The 17,914-nt window shown below is 40.3% G+C and overlaps 1 protein-coding gene across 1 annotated transcript in view; it reads right to left on the reverse strand.

The window, feature by feature from the left end:
• The window catches only part of STT3A (STT3 oligosaccharyltransferase complex catalytic subunit A), a 119,635-nt gene extending 101,996 nt beyond the window's left edge, over positions 1 to 17,639 (reverse strand). The window contains exon 1 of the mRNA XM_033919253.1: positions 17,522 to 17,639. The gene's annotated coding sequence lies outside the window, so the exon portion shown is untranslated. The remainder of the gene's footprint in view (positions 1 to 17,521) is intronic.
• Between the last annotated feature and the right edge of the window lie 275 nt (positions 17,640 to 17,914).

Genomic DNA, 17,914 nt, shown 5'->3' on the forward strand with positions numbered 1-17,914 from the left:
AGGCATGGTGTTACAATAATATGGCAGTAAATATCATCATAATTAGATACTCAATCAAATATTCAATACATGACTACGAGCATACCCGGTAAGGGATACCCAAAATGGCTCCCAAATAAGCTGTAAATTACGTCCCTGAACAGAATCCATGTCAGATATAGACAAGTGTTCCATCTTCAATTGAGAAATCATTAAAAAACGCCACTGCGATAATGTGGGGGAAGTAGCATCCATCCAATGAATCAAAATTGACTTTTTCCCCAACAATAATGCACGCTTCAGAAAAAGGCGAATACCTCTCGGTATAGGATGCGTCAATAAAGAAGTAGAAAATAGCATCTTCGGATGAGGCAAACATCTAGTATTCCAAAGACGTGTAATATGGTGATGAAGAATGGTCCAAAATCTCAACACCACAGGACAAGAATAAAACATATGTCCCAAGGTGGCATTAACACCCCCACATTTAGGACAACAAGAATCTAAACGAATAGCCACCCGATAAGCCCTAGCTGGAGAAATATAAATACGCATCAGCAGTTTATATTGCATTTCAATCATAGGAATGGAAGCCCATACTTGCCTCAATGATTTCAAAAAAGACCTTAATACAACAACCGAAATGGGGATTCCCAAATCCAAAGACCACCAGTCGCTCAGAGAAGCAAAATTATATTTCGGGGCTTCCTCTAATAAAATTTTATGGTAAAAACGCAAAGGTATAAAAGATTGTGCTTCCAAACAATATGTCTCCTTCAGAGAATCAAAAACAGACAACTTTAAAGTTTCAATAGGTAAGGTACGAATATAATGTTGCAATTGCAAATAAGGAAACACATCACCTGGAAGCAGTCCATACTCCTGAACCAAAGTCGGAAAAGGACGCAACTGTCCAACAGATGTAAGAACATGATAAAGATATACCACCCCCTTTACAACCCAAGAATCAAACAACGAAGATTCCATTCCCGGGACAAATTGTGGATTCCCTTTAATGGTCAATAAAGGGGAACTTACTGATGAGAGTCCAAAAAATGCACAAGTCCATTGCCAAGCCTGACGAACCGCACGGTAAATAGGATATTGGGATAACACCTGTACTAAATACCGATCCGGAGCATGCAAAAGAGTACTCACAGTATATGGGGCGAGAAGTTCAAGCTCCACGGATGTGACAGAAAAGTGAGAAGTCCCTCTATACCAATCATTAAGATGACGTAGTTGACAAGCCATCGCAAAATTATGGATATTGAGCAAGCCTAACCCCCCTTATCTCGCGACAACGTAAGAGTCGCATAAGAAATACGCGCACGTTTACCTGACCACAAGAATTGCTGAATAGCTCTCCGCAGACGAAGGTGATAAACCGAAGAACATAATAATGGCAACATTTGAAAAATATACAACCATTGTGGTACAATAATCATATTAAATAGCGCTATACGACCCATTAAAGTGAGGGGAAAGGATTGCCAAACACGCAATTTTGTTTCTGTACCCTGGAGTAACGGTTTCAAATTAAGCAAATGTAAATCAGATAGGGACTCAGAAATCCATATACCCAAATACTTAATCTTGCCATCTGCCCATTTAAGAGGAAAAGGGCCTTCCCATTCAGTTTGCAATGATGAAGGAATTGCTAAAACTTCCGATTTATGTGCATTTAACCGATAACCAGAATAATAACTAAATTCCTCCAAAACCCCCAAAGCATGTTGTAAAGAAGAGTGTACATTAGTTAAGACCAAAAGCACATCATCTGCAAAGGCCAAGGATTTGACTATACCCGATTTAAATTTGACCCCAACCACATCTGGATCATTCTGAAGTGTGCGCAATAGGGGTTCCATATACAACAAAAACAACAAAGGAGAAAGGGGACACTCCTGTCTCGTTCCCCTATAAATGAAGAAGGGAGCAGAAATACAACCATTCACCAACAATACTGCTGAAGGCAACGCATAAAGAGCAATTAACACCTTTCGGAACCACCCCTGAAGGCCCATATAATCTAAAACTTGAAAAAGGTATGACCAACTAACTTGATCGAAAGCCTTCTCCGCGTCCAACCCTACTAGAATTAAAAAACTGGCTAACCGAGTCGCCAAAATCCGAGATAGTATTTTCAAATCGACATTAATGAGAGATATCGGGCGATACGAATCAAGACGATGTTCTGGCTTACCAGGTTTGAGAATCAATGTAATCAAAGCCTGATTAGCAGGAGCCGGAAATCCACCTGCATCAATACCGGCAGTGTAATAATCCACTAATGGATCCGGTACCAAATGCCAAACCAGCTTATAAAAGTCAGAAGAATAACCATCCCCACCAGGAGCCGTACCACTCTTCATCGCCCTGATCGCTTTCTGAATCTCCAAACCAGAAATAGGACTATTTAAATCGCTTAAATGACGAGCGCTAAAGCGTGGTAACCCCGAGTCAACCAAATAATCAGCCAAAGGCGGACCAGATTCTAACGGTTTTTCCGCATAAAACTGACTAAAATACTCATAAAAAACCTGTGCAATATCAGCAGTAGATGTCACTCTAGTACCCCCCGCGGAATCCAAAAATGAAATATAACTTGGTCTATTAACAGCATTCAAGATATTGGCCAATAGACGACCCTGTTTATTACCATACCGATGATACGTATGAGCCCTAACATAAAAAAACTGTTTTGCTCTATCATGCAAAAGGGCACTAAGAGCAGCTCGGGCGGACAAATAATTTTCCTTATTAGGTACCGTTGGAGAAGAAATATAAACAGATTTAAATCGTCTACACTTTCGCTCCAAAGTAATAATACCCTGTGTTAATCTTCTTTTGCGAGCTACCGTGTAGACAATAATATCTCCCTTAACACTACTTTAAGAGTGTCCCAATAAAGCAAAGGCGTATTATGATGTTGTGCATTAAAACGCTCAAACTCTTCCCATTTATTATAAAGATAAGTTTTAAAATGTGAGTCCGATGCCAAATACGCCGGAAAACGCCAAGGACAACGTAAAAGCGGGTCCCCCGGAAACTGAAAATCAGTCCAAATCAATGAATGATCCGAACATGCCATGGAACCAATTACAGCCTGAACAACAGAAGAAAATAAATCATGTGTCAAAAAAATATAGTCAATGCGAGACCACGTTCCATGAGCTCTAGACAAATGTGTATAATCAGAATCAAAAGGATGTAATAAGCACCATGGATCTACTAAATGTAAAGCCAACATAAAGAAGGGTAACCCCTTTCTATTTCCCATTGTCGGAGTGCCACTACCTCGAGAACGATCCAGATGCGGATCAGACACAAGATTAAAATCCCCTAATACCACCAAAGACTTCCCCAAATAAGGAGATACTAATCCAATCAATTTTTGAAAAAAAGCATGTTCATAAACGTTTGGAGCATAAACCACCAGCAAATACAAAATTTTGGTTTGATAGTGCATACGTAATAATAAATATCTACCATACGGATCTACGGCAATGGACTTGGCAAGGGAGATGTTTCCTTATCAAAACTGCTACCCCACTACCCTTTTTGTGTTGATTAGATGCAAAAAACACCTGACCCACCCAATCTTTTTTCAATTTAGCATGTTCTATTGCCGATAATTTAGTTTCTACCAAGCATGCAACATCCACTGCTGTGCGATTTAAATAAGTCAAAATTTTGGAACGCTTGATTGGGGAATTTATACCTGAGACGTTCCAAGATGCTAACCTCAGCGAATTAGGAGACTTCATTACAGCCTAAGTATCCAGAAAACAAATAAAACCAAAAAACAAAATATACAATATAATGTTGATCTCCCAGACCCCAGCCCCTATCTGAGAGATCTCCATAAAATAACCATACACACTCCTCCTAGAATGTTCCCACCCACACAGACCCACACTACTACCATGCCTCAAATAAGAAATCAAAACCCCTCCGAAGGAAACCCATCCCAACAACATCCCAAAAACTTCCCAATATCCCACAAACAACAACAATCCCAACCACCCACGATCCATACCCTCACACAAACAATCCACCCACTGCATCTCCCCAACCAAAACAGGGAGAAATGCGAAGTCACGCTTAATGCTACTGGGACCCCATGCCCCATCGACCCCAAAACCCATCCAAAAAGGAAGCCACCCACCAAAAGAATCCACCAGGCCCATACATTAAAAGAACCAAAATAAAGTCCACAAAACATTTAAAGCACTCCCGGTTCCTTCAAAATCAATATTCACAATATATCACACAGTCAGGTCTTTGAGCCACCATCCACCGGATGTGAATTAAGAAAATCCTGTGCCTTCTGAAAAGAATCAAAAACAATCCATTGGCCCTCCGAAAATATCTTCAATATAGCTGGATACAAAAACATAAATTTTTGTTTCCTCTCAACCAACTTAGAACAAACTGCATGAAAGGGCCTGCGTTTATCCAAAAGAGCAGCAGAATAATCCTCAAATAGACGAATAAGATGATCTTCATATTTCACTTCACTACGCTTTGATTTATATTGCCGCATAATTTCAGCTTTATGCTAGTAATTATGAAATTTCACCAACACCAGCCTAGGACGAGTCTCCCCCTCACGACGACGGCCCAGGCGGTGCACCCACTCCAGGCGCACCACCCCAGAGCCCTCAGGAAAACAGAAAGTCTGTTGGATCCAATGCTCTACAGCTCCAAGTAGTGCAGAATCAGGAACAAGTTCAGGTAAGCCAAGAATACGCATATTTCCCCACCTAGAACGATTTTCAAGATCGTCTATTTTATCCGCCTGAGCTTTGACCAAAGACTGCAGAGTAGTTAACTCTGCCTGAAATCCATGAGTCTCATCCTCGACTGCGGAGACCCTCGATTCCAGCTCCGTTGTCCTCCGAGTGGTGTCGGTCAGTAATTGCTCAAGACGAGACATATGCCCCGATAATTGTTCAAATCGCAGCTCCAATGCCGACACCATTGCCGTGGTAAGATCCGCCAGTGCAGCTTCAGAAAATTGTGTAACTGCGCCACTACAACTAGGCCGCTCCACCATCTTATCCTCCACAGATTTAACCCGATCTTTCTTTGCCCCTCTCGCAGCCATCACCGGACTTAGTGGCGTTGTCAAATATCTGTCCATAGAAAGCCACTTGTTTTGCACAATCCTAGGGTGAACCACACAAAGTCTCAAGCAAAATATAAGGTCAATGAGGCAGGAGGCTCCTAGAGCAGGGCTGAAACACGTCCTTCCCTGTTCACAGCATCACGTGACTCCATGGAAATATGAAACGGGAGTTACGGAAAACTCGAAAGACAATGGTTGAAATCAGGGGACAGTGTGGGGAGGTCAAATTGGAGATTAAAATTAAACTAATATAAAAAAACTAATAACAAAGAAGCGCTCCAACTTCTACGCCCAAAAAATCGGATCGCCGAACACCAACAGTAGAATTAGTCGAATTAGTCAACAATCTCTATGACATAAAGGCCCTATCTCGTTCTACCCTTGATTCCCCACCATCTGCAGATGAACTGGCAGAATTTTTCAACAACAAAATCATCAATTTGAGATCAAATCTAGTGGGCTCCTCAATCAACCATTTGAACTACCCGGTTGCCCAACACAAAAATGATCCTAGGGTAGATATGGCCTGGAATAACTTCACTACAGCATCCTGACAACAATTCTCCAAATATTATGCAAAATACGCCGTCTCCTACTGCAGATTAGACTGCTGCCCCTCAAACATTATGAAAGTCGCGCCACTCTCCTTCAAAGCCAAGTTATACAACTGGCTCTCCTCTCTCTTACTAACCGGTACTTTCCCTGAGGATCTAAGTCAGATTTTGATCACCCCAATCGTAAAAAACCCTAGAGAATCTACCAAACAGACATCTACATTATAGACCAATTGCACTCCCTTTTTCGTCAAGATAATGGAAGGACTGGTCAAGTTAATGGAAGGACTGGAGAAAGCCATTGGTTCCGATCAGCAAAACAAGAAGTATTGTAGTAAAACTGGTGTTTTTGTTGAAGCAGGAAGTGTGTCCAAGCAGGGGCAAAGGTTGACAATAGTAATGTATCTGGACAAATTTAGCATACTGCACGACAATCAGTCTGGTTTCCGCTCTGGATTCAGCACCAAAACTGTCATGGCATCACTACGGGACTTCCTCCACACCTTATTCAGTCAGGGTACCAGTGCTTTTATTCTACAACTAGACCTAAGTAGTACCTTCGATCTAGTTGACCATACTATTCTGATTGACTGTCTGGAGTCAAATGGTCTTTCAGGTAACGTGTTAAAATGGTTTTGGGGATTTTTGAGCAAACGGTCATATCAAGTCTACAGTAACAATAAAAAATCCTTTAGTTGGATTAACTCGTGCGGAGTCCCGTGGGGCTCTCCCCTTTCCCCCACTCTGTTCAACATCTACCTTGCCTCATTGGGGAACTTACTACAAAACCTAAAGGTTAAATTCTATATTTATGCGGACGATATCACCATTGTTATTCCCCTTACTACTCTGACCTCCAAGACTAAGATTCATCTATCATCCATTCTAAAGGAAATCAAACTATGGATGACCGACTTCAAATTGAAGCTGAACACCGACAAAACTAAATTTTTCCTTGCAAGCCCCAATGACAAAATCAGAGACCCATCGATCTCCTTGAATGGTCAGGACGTCCCTATTGACCACTCCATTAAAATCCTGGGAGTCACCCTGGTCCGCCACCTCACTCTAAATGCTTACACAGATTTATTAGTTAAAAAATGCTTTTCGGTACTATGGAAACTCAGAACCATCAGAAAATACTTTGATGCTCCATCCTTCCGCTTACTGGTTCAATCTTCCATCCTGAGCCTGCTCGATTATTGCAACATTATTTACTTGGGATCCTACAAAAAAAACATCCTAAGACTCAGAGTCATTCAAAACTCAGCAGTTCGGCTGATCTTTAGGCTGAAGAAATGGGAACACATAAGCCCCTACTATCAAAAACTCCATTGGCTGCCCCTAGAGGCACGAATCCTGTTTAAGTTCTCCTGTCTGTGTTACAAATCAATATTTGGCCTAACCCCCACTTACCCGGTTTCCCACTTCAATCTGGCAAGTTATCTTAGGCCCACATGAAGAATACATCTGTTCTCCTATTCGACTATAAAAGCCTGCCACTACAAAAGATTCTTGGACAGAACTCTTGCCTTCCAGGCAGGCAAATGGAACGATTGGCTTAGTAAAGTTTTCACGCTCTCATCATCCTACTTCAATTTTAGAAAACTGGTAAAAACGAGCTTGTTCAATCGATTTGTTAATTAAGAATCTACTCAGCTCTGCTTACTCAACCAGTAACCCTAATGAACTATATAGCTTTCATATTCCTTCATTATGTAAAATTGTATTGCTGTCTTTGATTGTAACCTCTTCGCTGACTTTGACTGTAACCTCTTGGCTTCTTTCTGTAAACCGTCTCGAACTTCTATGGCTTTGGCGGTATATAAGAATAAAATTATTATTATTATTATTATTTTATGAGAAACTGGCAAAAAAATATATCTTATGCAGAGCAGGAAGACCTTCTTCAGGGTATTGGAGAACTTCCTTCAAAAATTTGTAAAATATTTCTTTAGGTGACATAGGGCCTCTTTTATTAAACTGCGCTAGCAGTTTCTAGCATGGGGAGCCGTGCTAGAAAGGCCCGTGCTGCTCTCAACGCTCACAGAGTTCCTATGAGTGTCGGAAGCAGCACGGGCCATTCAGCACAGCTCTCTGTGCTAAAAATTGTTAGCGCAGTTTAATAGAAAAGGGGGATTTTTTAAGAGGCTACGCTGTTTATAGAATCTGGGCAGCACGAGTATCTACATAAAATATTAAATCATACATAAACACTGACAACTTACAACTAACCTTCCCACACTGCATCCCATTAATACTTCCAACCTCTCTCACAGAAAAGCAAGAGGTTCCAGTGCTAGATTAAACAACAAAGGAAATCATGGGCACCCCTGCTTCGTACCTTTACAGAGAGGAAAAGAACCTGACAAACTTCAAGTTTCAAGTTTTATTAATTTTAATATACCGACCATCAAATTAATATCTGGCCGGTTAACAATAAATTTAAAAGATAGGAAGACTAAAATAAAATAGGTGTATTAATAGTATGTGAACATGAATAACATTACAGGACAAACTGGAGAGTGAGGGTAGAGGGGAAAGGAGGGGAAGAGTTACATATTTAAGAAGAAAAAGGGGATAGTGGGGTTTGGATAGAACAGAGGGGGCGGGATCGCTTTATCAAAACGGTTTGTTGCTGGTGAGAAGAAGAAAAATAATGAGTCTAAATGTTAGCGAAGGCATCGCGGAATAGGAAAGTTTTTAGGCCTGTCTTAAATTTATCTGGTCTTTGTTCATCGCGGAGTTGCTGAGGTAGGGAGTTCCAGAGGGTTGGAGCAGTTACGGCGAAGTTTACTTTTCGTGTATAGTAAAAATCTTTTATGGAGGGGATGAAAAGAAGTTTTTGATCAGTTGATCTTAATGTTCGTGGGGAACATTGGGGAATGAGAAGTTTATCAAGGAATGAGGGCAGGTGAGAAAGTTTTATTTTGAAGGAAAGTAAGATGATTTTATAGGTGATACGGTGGGTGATGGGGAGCCAATGTTCTTTTTTTAGAAGAGGAGTGACATGGTCGTATTTGCCTATTTTATGTATAAGTTTTATTGCAGTGTTTTGTATTAGTTGTAGGCGATGAATTTCTTTTTGAGGTAGACCATTGAGAAGAGAGTTACAATAGTCTAGATGGGAGATAATTAATGAGTGTCTCAGAATAGTGATTGACTTGATCTCCAAAACAGAAGTTAAAGATCGGATGATACGTAATTTGAAAAAGCAGGTTTTAACAACTGAACTTATATGGTCATGGAAGATGAGATCCCTATCGATGATGACATCTAATAGTTTTATTTTAGTGTTCGTTTGAATTGGAGTAGATTTGATTGAAATATTTTCCAGTAAGAATTCTGTGGTTTTGATTGGAAGTAGGAGGCTTCGGGATTTATCTAAGTTGAGGGAGAGTTTGTTTGTGAACAACCAATCATATATAATGTCCAATTTATTATTTATGTCTTTTATATCAGAAATGTTTGATGTGTTGATCGAGTGAAGAAGTTGTATGTCGTCGGCGTATGCGAAGACAGTAAATCCAATGGATTGGGCTAATGTAAGGAGAGGAGATAGAAAAATATTAAATAGTAGTGGGGATAAGATTGAACCTTGAGGGACTCCGTAGGATTGTGTTGTAGCTGCGGAAGTAACATTGTTTACGCGAACTATGTTGTAGCGTTCGTTAAAGAAGGACGTAAACCATAAAAGAGCTGGACCTATGATACCACAGTCTTTGAGTCTGTTGATAAGAAGACACTAGCCTGGGAAGTAGAATACAATAAGCAAATCATAGCTATAAATTGTGCTCCCAATCCAAACCAAGTCAATACACCAAACAAATAACTCCACTCAACTCAATCAAAGGGTAAGTCTGTGGCAATGCCCTTTAGTTTGCGTGTTTATAGGTAAGTTTTTGGGGCCCAGATAAATTGAAATGTTTTGAAGTAACAAGAAAGAGCACTCTGAAGCTTAATAGGCCCTTTTAGGGCTGGTTGATGATATTGTCTTCTAGTGGTCTTCACTGTATTTGTTTTGGTGGGGACTAAGGACAGCTGGATATGGTTCCAAAGATTAATTATATTCTAAGTAAGGTAAGGGTTTAGGTATAGGGGGAGGGGACTTGGTTCATAGTCAATTGCGCTCAATTGTCTTGCACTCACTTGTCTTGGCGCTTTTGACCGTGCGCTTTTGTCTTGCGTGCATTTGACCTGTCACCATGGGACTTGATATACCACTTTTTCTACGTGGCTTTTACACAATCAAAGCAGTTTACATATTTTAGTCAGGTACTTAATTTGTACCCAGGACAATGAAGTGTTAAGTGACTTGCCCAAAGTCACAAGGAGCTGCAGTGGGACTCAAATTCACAACCTCAGGATGTTGAGGCTGCTCCTCTAACCACAAGGCCACTCCAAGGTACCAATCTCTTTTCAGGACTCCTGTTATAAAGTATTATTTTGTTTTTGTGGCATAATAAGACAACCAAAATTGCTTTGAAGAAGCTTCAGTTGCTTAAGGATAGAGGTGAAATTAACTGATTTTAAGCATTAACATTTTGCTTATTTGACTGCCACTATGGTTTGGTTACAGATGGACCCGTTGAACATCTTCCTAAGTGGTTTCAGATAGAGAAAGAACTTGCTGCTTCATTTCCTTTGAGTGCCACAACTGTAAAATTATGTCTGGGTCTGGTAAGGCTTGGCTCCAAGTTCATTACTATTTAGAATAATTCTGATGTTAGAATACAGGACAGTATAGTTAGCTGGTCTAGTTGGCAGGAGAAGGGTATTTGCTTTGTTTACCAGCTTCTTCGGGGAGAGACAATTTAAGTCTTTTCAAGTGTTAAAGAGGAAGTATAAGTTGGAGCCGAAAAATTATCATCAGTGTTTGTGAGTGAGACATTGTCTATAGGGCTTTGGTCTGGTTGCACAAGCAATTAGTGGGAATTTAAGGATGAAGGATTTTTGTGTTGAGCTGGCTAGGATGCCTAAGAAGGCTTCCATAGTTTACAGAAAGGTTAAATATAAGAGTGTGTTTTCATGTGTTGTATTGGAACACATTTGCAAATATGATTTGAGGGAAATTTTTTCTGAGTTGGTATGGGAAAAATTTGGGGTTATGGTTTCTAGGTCTTCTTTACCCACCACTGAAGACTTTTCTCTTTAAAGATGCCTTCATAAACTAATCTTAAGAGGCTTTTCCACACCAACCTTTTAGTCTTTGAACTAATTTTATTTTTCTTATTACAATTTTATTGAAATAATTTTTCTTTTTTACTCCCCTTTCCTTATGTGTTCACCTTACTTGTTTTTTCAACTTCTACACAAATTGTAACTTTTTCCCAACTCTTCCCTGTGTTTCTAGTCTTGTTAAATTCGTCAATAGTCTTGTTAGTCTTAGTTACTGTATTATCCCCCTTATATTGTAATTTTATCTGTATGTACATCGCTTAGAATTTAGATTAAGCGATTAATCAAATTATTATTAAACTTGAAACTCAGTTTTTCAGTCTTTGTTCTCTGTTGCCCATAAAGTGTTTTGGATTCATTATAAAATGTCAAACTTGGGGTCTTGTAGGTGCTGGTCCTGCAAGACTGCTATGTGTACTTTAATATGTTGTTTGCTTAAGTTTGAATTTAAAACATTTGAGATTCAGTATGGGAAAGGATTACAACTGTGCTGGGTTTTCAGACTGAATTAAATCATAAAATAATGGTTATGTGACATGCAATCAGCAATCTTGTCTCTAGTTTTGAACATGGATAAAGCTATGTTGTTTGATATGTTTATAGGGCTATATCATCTTGTGGGGTTTAATATTGCTTTGTCAATAAATGCCTGGTGGAATGTTATCTATTAAGGTTCATAAATATGAAGTGGCTGCTATTAAGAGATGTGGACACTACTGGATGCTTTTTGTCAACTTACTAAATGTTTAATTGTTCTGAGAACTCACCTATTTGAGAATGATATTCTGAGGGTTGGGAACTGTATGTATTTGAATTTTTCAATAAAAATATATTGAACTAAAAAAACAGAGGATTCCTGGCATCTGAAGCAGGGAACAGAGGCTGGAAGGACGAGTCATTAACGCCCCCCTCCTTTTACAAAATTGTAGTGCGTTTTTTAGCGCTGGCCGCAGCAGTAACACCTCCGATCCTCATAGGAATTCTATGAGCATCAGAGCTGTTACCGCTGCGGCCAGCGCTATGGATTTGTAAAAAAAAAAAAAAAAAAAAAAAAAAAGGGGGGGGGGAGGATAAATGAGGAAAATAAAAAATGGATAAAATTGGAGTGCATTTTTTTTTTTGCTGCAAAGATAATCATTATCTGAATTTTATTCTTCCAATAAAGACTTTACTTTTTAATACTGACAAAATCTGGAGCTCATTTATTCAATATATTTATTCTATGAGTGTCAGGAGCAGCGAAGAGCATTCAGCACACCAGCCGACACTAAAAATCGCTTTTGCAGTTTTGTAAAAAGGATGGGGTTAATTTGCTGATGACTAAGTTATTCAAAGTTAATAAATCACAAGAGGACCTTATGAGTTTAGGAAACTGGTAATCCAAATGGCAGATGACATTTAATGATGCGGTATACAAACCTAAGGATTAGATTAGATTAGATTTAATATGAGCAAGTGCAAAGTGATGCATGTGGGAAACGATGAACCCAAATTATAGCTATATTATGCAAAGGTCCACATTAGGTATCATTCTTGTTGATATGTTGAAAACATCTACTTAGTGTGCAGCAGCTCAGAAAGCAAATAGAATCCTAGGAATTATAAGGAAAGAAATTGAAAACAAAAATGAGAATGTTATATAATGCCTCTATATTGCTCCATGGTAGAACCGTACTTCAAATACTGTGTGCGATTCTGGTCATCATATCTCAAAAAAGATAAACCGGAATTAGAAAAGGTGCAGAGAAGGGTGACAAAATTGATAAGGGAATGAGACAACTTTCCTATAATGAAAGGCTAAAGAGGCTAGGGCTCTTCAGCTTGGAGAAAACTAAGGGAAGGTATGACAAAGATCTATAAAATACTGAGTGGAAAGGGTAGATGTGAATCACTTATTTACTCTTTCCAAAAATAGTAAAACTAGGGACAAGCAATGAATCTTAGTAGTAAATTTTAAACAAATCGGAGAACATAAGAATAGCCTTACTGGGTCAGACCAATGGTCAATCAAGCCCAGTAGCCCGTTCTCTTGGTGGCCAATCCAGGTCCCTAGTACCTGGCCAAAACCCAAAGAGTAGCAACATTCCATGCTATCGATCCAGGGAGCATAGCTTTCTCAATAACAGACTACGGACTTTTTCTCCAGGAAATTGTCCAAACCTTTCTTAAAACCAGCTACGCTATCCGCTCTTATCACAAACTCTGACAATGCGTTCCAGAGGTTAACTATTCTCTGACTGAAAAAAATATTTCCTCCTATTGGTTTTAAAAGTATTTCCCTGTAACTTCATTGAGTGTCCCCTAGTCTTTGTAATTTTTGACGGAGTGAAAAATCGATCCACTTGTACCTGTTCTACTCCACTCAGGATTTTGTAGACTTCAATCATATCTCCCCTCAGCCGTCTCTTTTCCAAGCTGAAGAGCCCTAACCTTTTTAGACTTTACTCATATGAGAGGAGTTCCATCCCCTTTATCAAATTGGTCGCTCTTCTTTGAATCTTTTCTAGTGCTGTTATATCTTTCTTGAGATAAGGAGACCAGAATTGAACACAGTACTCTAGGTGAGGTCGCACCATGGAGCGATACAGGGGCATTATAACATCCTTAATCTTGTTAACTCTTTTAGGATCTTCAGGTACTTGTGACCTAGATTGGCCAATACTGGAAACAGGATACTGGGCTTGATGGTCCTTCCATCTTATCCCAGTATGGCAAAGCTTGAAAGGGAGAACTCCTCCTCTTCCTGGACATCAGCTGGTAGCAGCAGGACACAGTTCCTACAAGCCACAAGAAGTAGCTGCACACATTTTCTTAAGAGGGAAGCATGGCTCATTTTTCACCCAGAATAGCAGCAATTCCTCCTTAACTTACACAGCAGCAGATGCCAGCTCATATCTTTTAGGTACTGACAATCAGGTGCTCAGGTTTTTAACTCCACCTCCCCCATCAGATTGAAAATGTCCAAACTCTAAAGTGTATGTTAGAGTAATGTTGTAACAATAGTCCCATACAAATACCCTTAGAATTACAATCTTGTGAGAGATGAAGTACAGTGTTCTAGTGACCATTCTGGGGTTTGCAGAAAACTGCAAGTATGTTTTAATAACTTGTAAAAGGCCAACAACAAAACAAATAGGTAAGTGCATCAGAATTGAGATTTCCACAAACCTTTTCTTCAGATATGTACTTCAAACCTTCTGTCCTTAAGTTTGCGGAGAAAGATTTTGGTTTATGTTAATGCAAAATTTGTTGATAGATATATACACACACAAGGGTTGATTCATAAGTCATAGCAACTAATTTGTTTTCCTCTCACAAATGCACAGACACTGGAAATTTATTTATTTTATTTAAAACATTTATATCCCACACATCCAAAGATCTGAGCAGGTCACATAAAAACATCCACAAAACATATAAACATGACAATTACAAAACAGCCAAACACATTATATGACACATTTCCATAGAAATAGACAAACAAGTTCTATAATGCCATAATTCACTGTCCCAAGCCACCTATTCACTTCCAAAATGTTTCCTGAAAGTGATTTTATATATATATATATATATTTTACACACACACACATACATACATATGTTTGAAAGTGTGTGAAATGTACTTCTTAACGTTGCCACAAGATAAATGACTGCAGGAGTCTATGATAGGGGAGAAATAAAAACATGACATTTGAAATCATTGTTTTATTATGTTATACAATGTACAACATAAACAACAAAGTACAAGTACAAACTGTTTAACTGTTAACATCCTTCAAAGTAGTCTCCCAGGTTGTCCACAGTTCGTTGCCATCGATGGGGAAGGCAGTGAATACCATCAGCTGCATTTGATTCACTAATGTGCGTCACCTCTCGCTGAAATGCAGCTAAAATGTCCTGTTTGTTAGCAAAGCGTTTCCCACGCAATGGCTTCTTCACTTTAGGAATCAGATCAAAATCACATGGACTGAGATCGGGAGAATAAGGAGGGTGTTGCAAGATCTCCCATCCCCAACACTGTAAACAACGTTTAACAGTGTCTGCTGTGTGAGCTGTAGCATTGTCATGTAGGATTATGGCGTTGTGCAACAGTTCTGGACGTTTTTCCCGTACTGCACGACGCAGGTGGTACTGCAGAAATGACTTGTAATACTGTGCATTCACAGTGTGTCCCTCACGAACTAGATGACATACAAGAACACCTTGACTGTCATATGCTAAAATAATCATGAGCTTTGTGGGTGATGGATTTTGTCGAACTTTGTATGTTTGTAGTGAGTCAGGAGGACGCCATTCATTTGACTGTTGCTTCAGTTCAGATTCGTATGCTCGTGCCCATGTTTCACCGACTGCAATGATACGATTCAACATGTCGTTTCCTTCTCGGTGAAATCTCTCCAGATTGATACGACATGTTTCATAGCGAATCCACTTCTGTATCTCGTTTAAGTGATGTGGCACCCACTTTGCAGCAATCTTGTGCATTTTAAGTCCTGCTGTAAAATTCGGCGCTACTGTTGAAGCATGGAATACCTGTATGCTGGGCTTAATTCTGTCATAGTCCAGCGCCTGTCTTCATTTAGGCACTGTTCGATCACTAGCCACCGATAAATCTTTGTGAGCAGACACAGAGCGTCCACTGCGATGCAGGTCAGTAGTTGACACTCTTCCCCGTTTGAAGGCCTCTAACCCACCTTGCCACTGTTCGATTATGGCAGAGCACAATCACCCAATGCTTCTCGTAAATCTCGCATGACATTCCCCTTGCATTTTTGCCGCGGAGAAATGCTATCTTGACATAAGAACGTTGTTCGACTTTAGTTACTTCCATTACACACCGCTTGTCACAAAAAGATTGACATTGGGGGGTGTGATCAATTCCAGATCGCTGCACTCATCTCTCATCTGGTGGCAACATTAAGAAGTACATGTCAACATACTTTCAAACGTATATATTAGATTTTTAGTGTTGGCACATTTTTTGAGAGAAAAAATAGTTGCCGTGACTTATGAATCAACCCTCATGATTCCCCTGTAGTTTTACAGACAGGTGGTTTAACCTTCAGTTTTGTCAATTTGTGGCTTTATAGATCTAGCCATCAATATTTACTCACAGTATGGATGGCCTCAAGGTCAAGTAGGCCAGACCATATTTCCCACCTTTTGCGATATCAAGTAATTATTGATGGCTAGATCCATAATGCCACAAATGGGCAAAACTGAGGGTTAAATCACCTGTCTATAAGACTATCCATATATGTTTCTGAAAACTATCCTAAGTTTAAATGGATGGATAGGTTTATATAAATTGAAAAGCATGAAGGACAACACATGACCACTTACTGGAGGCTCAAGTTTTCTTTACAATTGCATGGCCTTTACCAAATATGAATTCCAGAGAAGTTACATATTCTGGTGAGTCATTTCTCTGCCCAAATTGGCTCTCGATCTACCTAGGGTTACCATTCGTCTGGTTTTCCCCAGACATGTCCTTTTTAGAGGACTTCCCAAGATTCTGGGTGTTTTTTTTTAATTTAGGGGAATTTGTGTTTGTTTTAAAATCTGGACAAACGAGCCGCCCACCCAGCAAGTCGCTCAGCATATTAATGCATCCTACTGTACATTCTCTCTGAAGTCTGGATGTCTTCCTCTACATCCAGGCACTTTTCTCCCTCCCACCCTGCAGCCTCAAACTCATTGCCAGCAGCGTTAGTGATTGAGGCACTGCCAGCCGGTTCCTGAACTCTTCTCTCTGCAGCGTCCAACTTCCTTTGATGTAATGTCCTGTTCCCACATGGGTGGGACATGGCAGAGAGAAGAGTTCAGGAGTTGGCTGACAGCGGGTGTCTAAATCACCGACTCTAACAACAACCCTGAGGAGTAAAAGACCATGGGTGAAGAAGTAGGGAGAAATACCGGACCACATGACAGGGAAAGAAGATGCAGCTCATAGGGGGAGTGGGAGGAAGGAAGGAAACAGCTGGCATGGAGATTGGAGGAGAGGGGAGGAGACAGGGTGAAGTAGAGAGATCAGGTGAGGGAGAGGAAAAAGACATTAGAAGCATCAGAGAGCGAGAGATGCTGAAAAGGGGGGGTCAGCAGAGAAAGAGACAGACAAGACAGACAGAGATGCTGGCTCTAGTGTAGATGAAAGAAAAAGAGAGCAGATACTATATGGAAGGCGGGGAGAGGCAAACAGTGGATGGAAGGGGCAGAAAAAGAGGACAAACGCTGGATGGAAAGATGAGAGAAAAGAAGATTAGTAAAACAGAAAACCAAAGACAACAAAGGTAAACATACTAGGTATATCATTGTGGTCACCTGATCTGGCACGTGCATGTTTAGTTGGGAAGGGGGGCTGGGGGGAAAGTGGGAACAGGGCGGGTCATATGTCCTCTTTTTTGTCTTCACAAATATGATAACCTGAGGCAATGAAAAGTGAAGTGACTTGGTCAGTTATAAACAACATTAAGAAGAAAACCAGAATTAATCCTTGTTTCCCCGGTGCCAGAGATACTAAGTCACACGTTTTTGACTGCCCTCATACAACGAGCAGCCTTCACACGCATTCAAGAACCCGACACCTTCTTTCTCCGCACTAGGATATCTCCCCCGCGCCTCCCTGCCCGCGGTACCGTATTTCGCCCTCACTCTTGAACCAATCCCATATGCCTACCTTCAAAATTATCTCTAAGGGCCGCCAGCAGCTGCAATTTATACATCTGCCTGCTGCAGCCCCAGCGCTTTCCCTCTGCCACGTACCGTCCTGCCGGAAGCAGGAAGTTGCGTTTATAGGTGGGGCGGGACGCGGCAGGGGGGAAGAAGTTGTATCCGAAGGGCCGGGGGTCAAGTGTTACAAGTTTAGCTACATTGGACTACTCTTAAGGCCCACCTATTGGAAATTTTTTGTGGCTGCAGATTGAGAGGGTTTTTAGTTAGTTTTGGGGTTGGTTGTTTTTTTTTTGGGGGGGGGATGCTGATGCTACCTTCTTATAGTATATGGGCTTTATAAGGGCGGTAATCGCTAATCAATCAGTTAACGTTTCAAGCTGGTATTCTTCTATGCATT

This window comes from Geotrypetes seraphini, chromosome 13 (genome assembly GCF_902459505.1).
Source record: "Geotrypetes seraphini chromosome 13, aGeoSer1.1, whole genome shotgun sequence".
Taxonomy (NCBI): domain Eukaryota; kingdom Metazoa; phylum Chordata; class Amphibia; order Gymnophiona; family Dermophiidae; genus Geotrypetes; species Geotrypetes seraphini.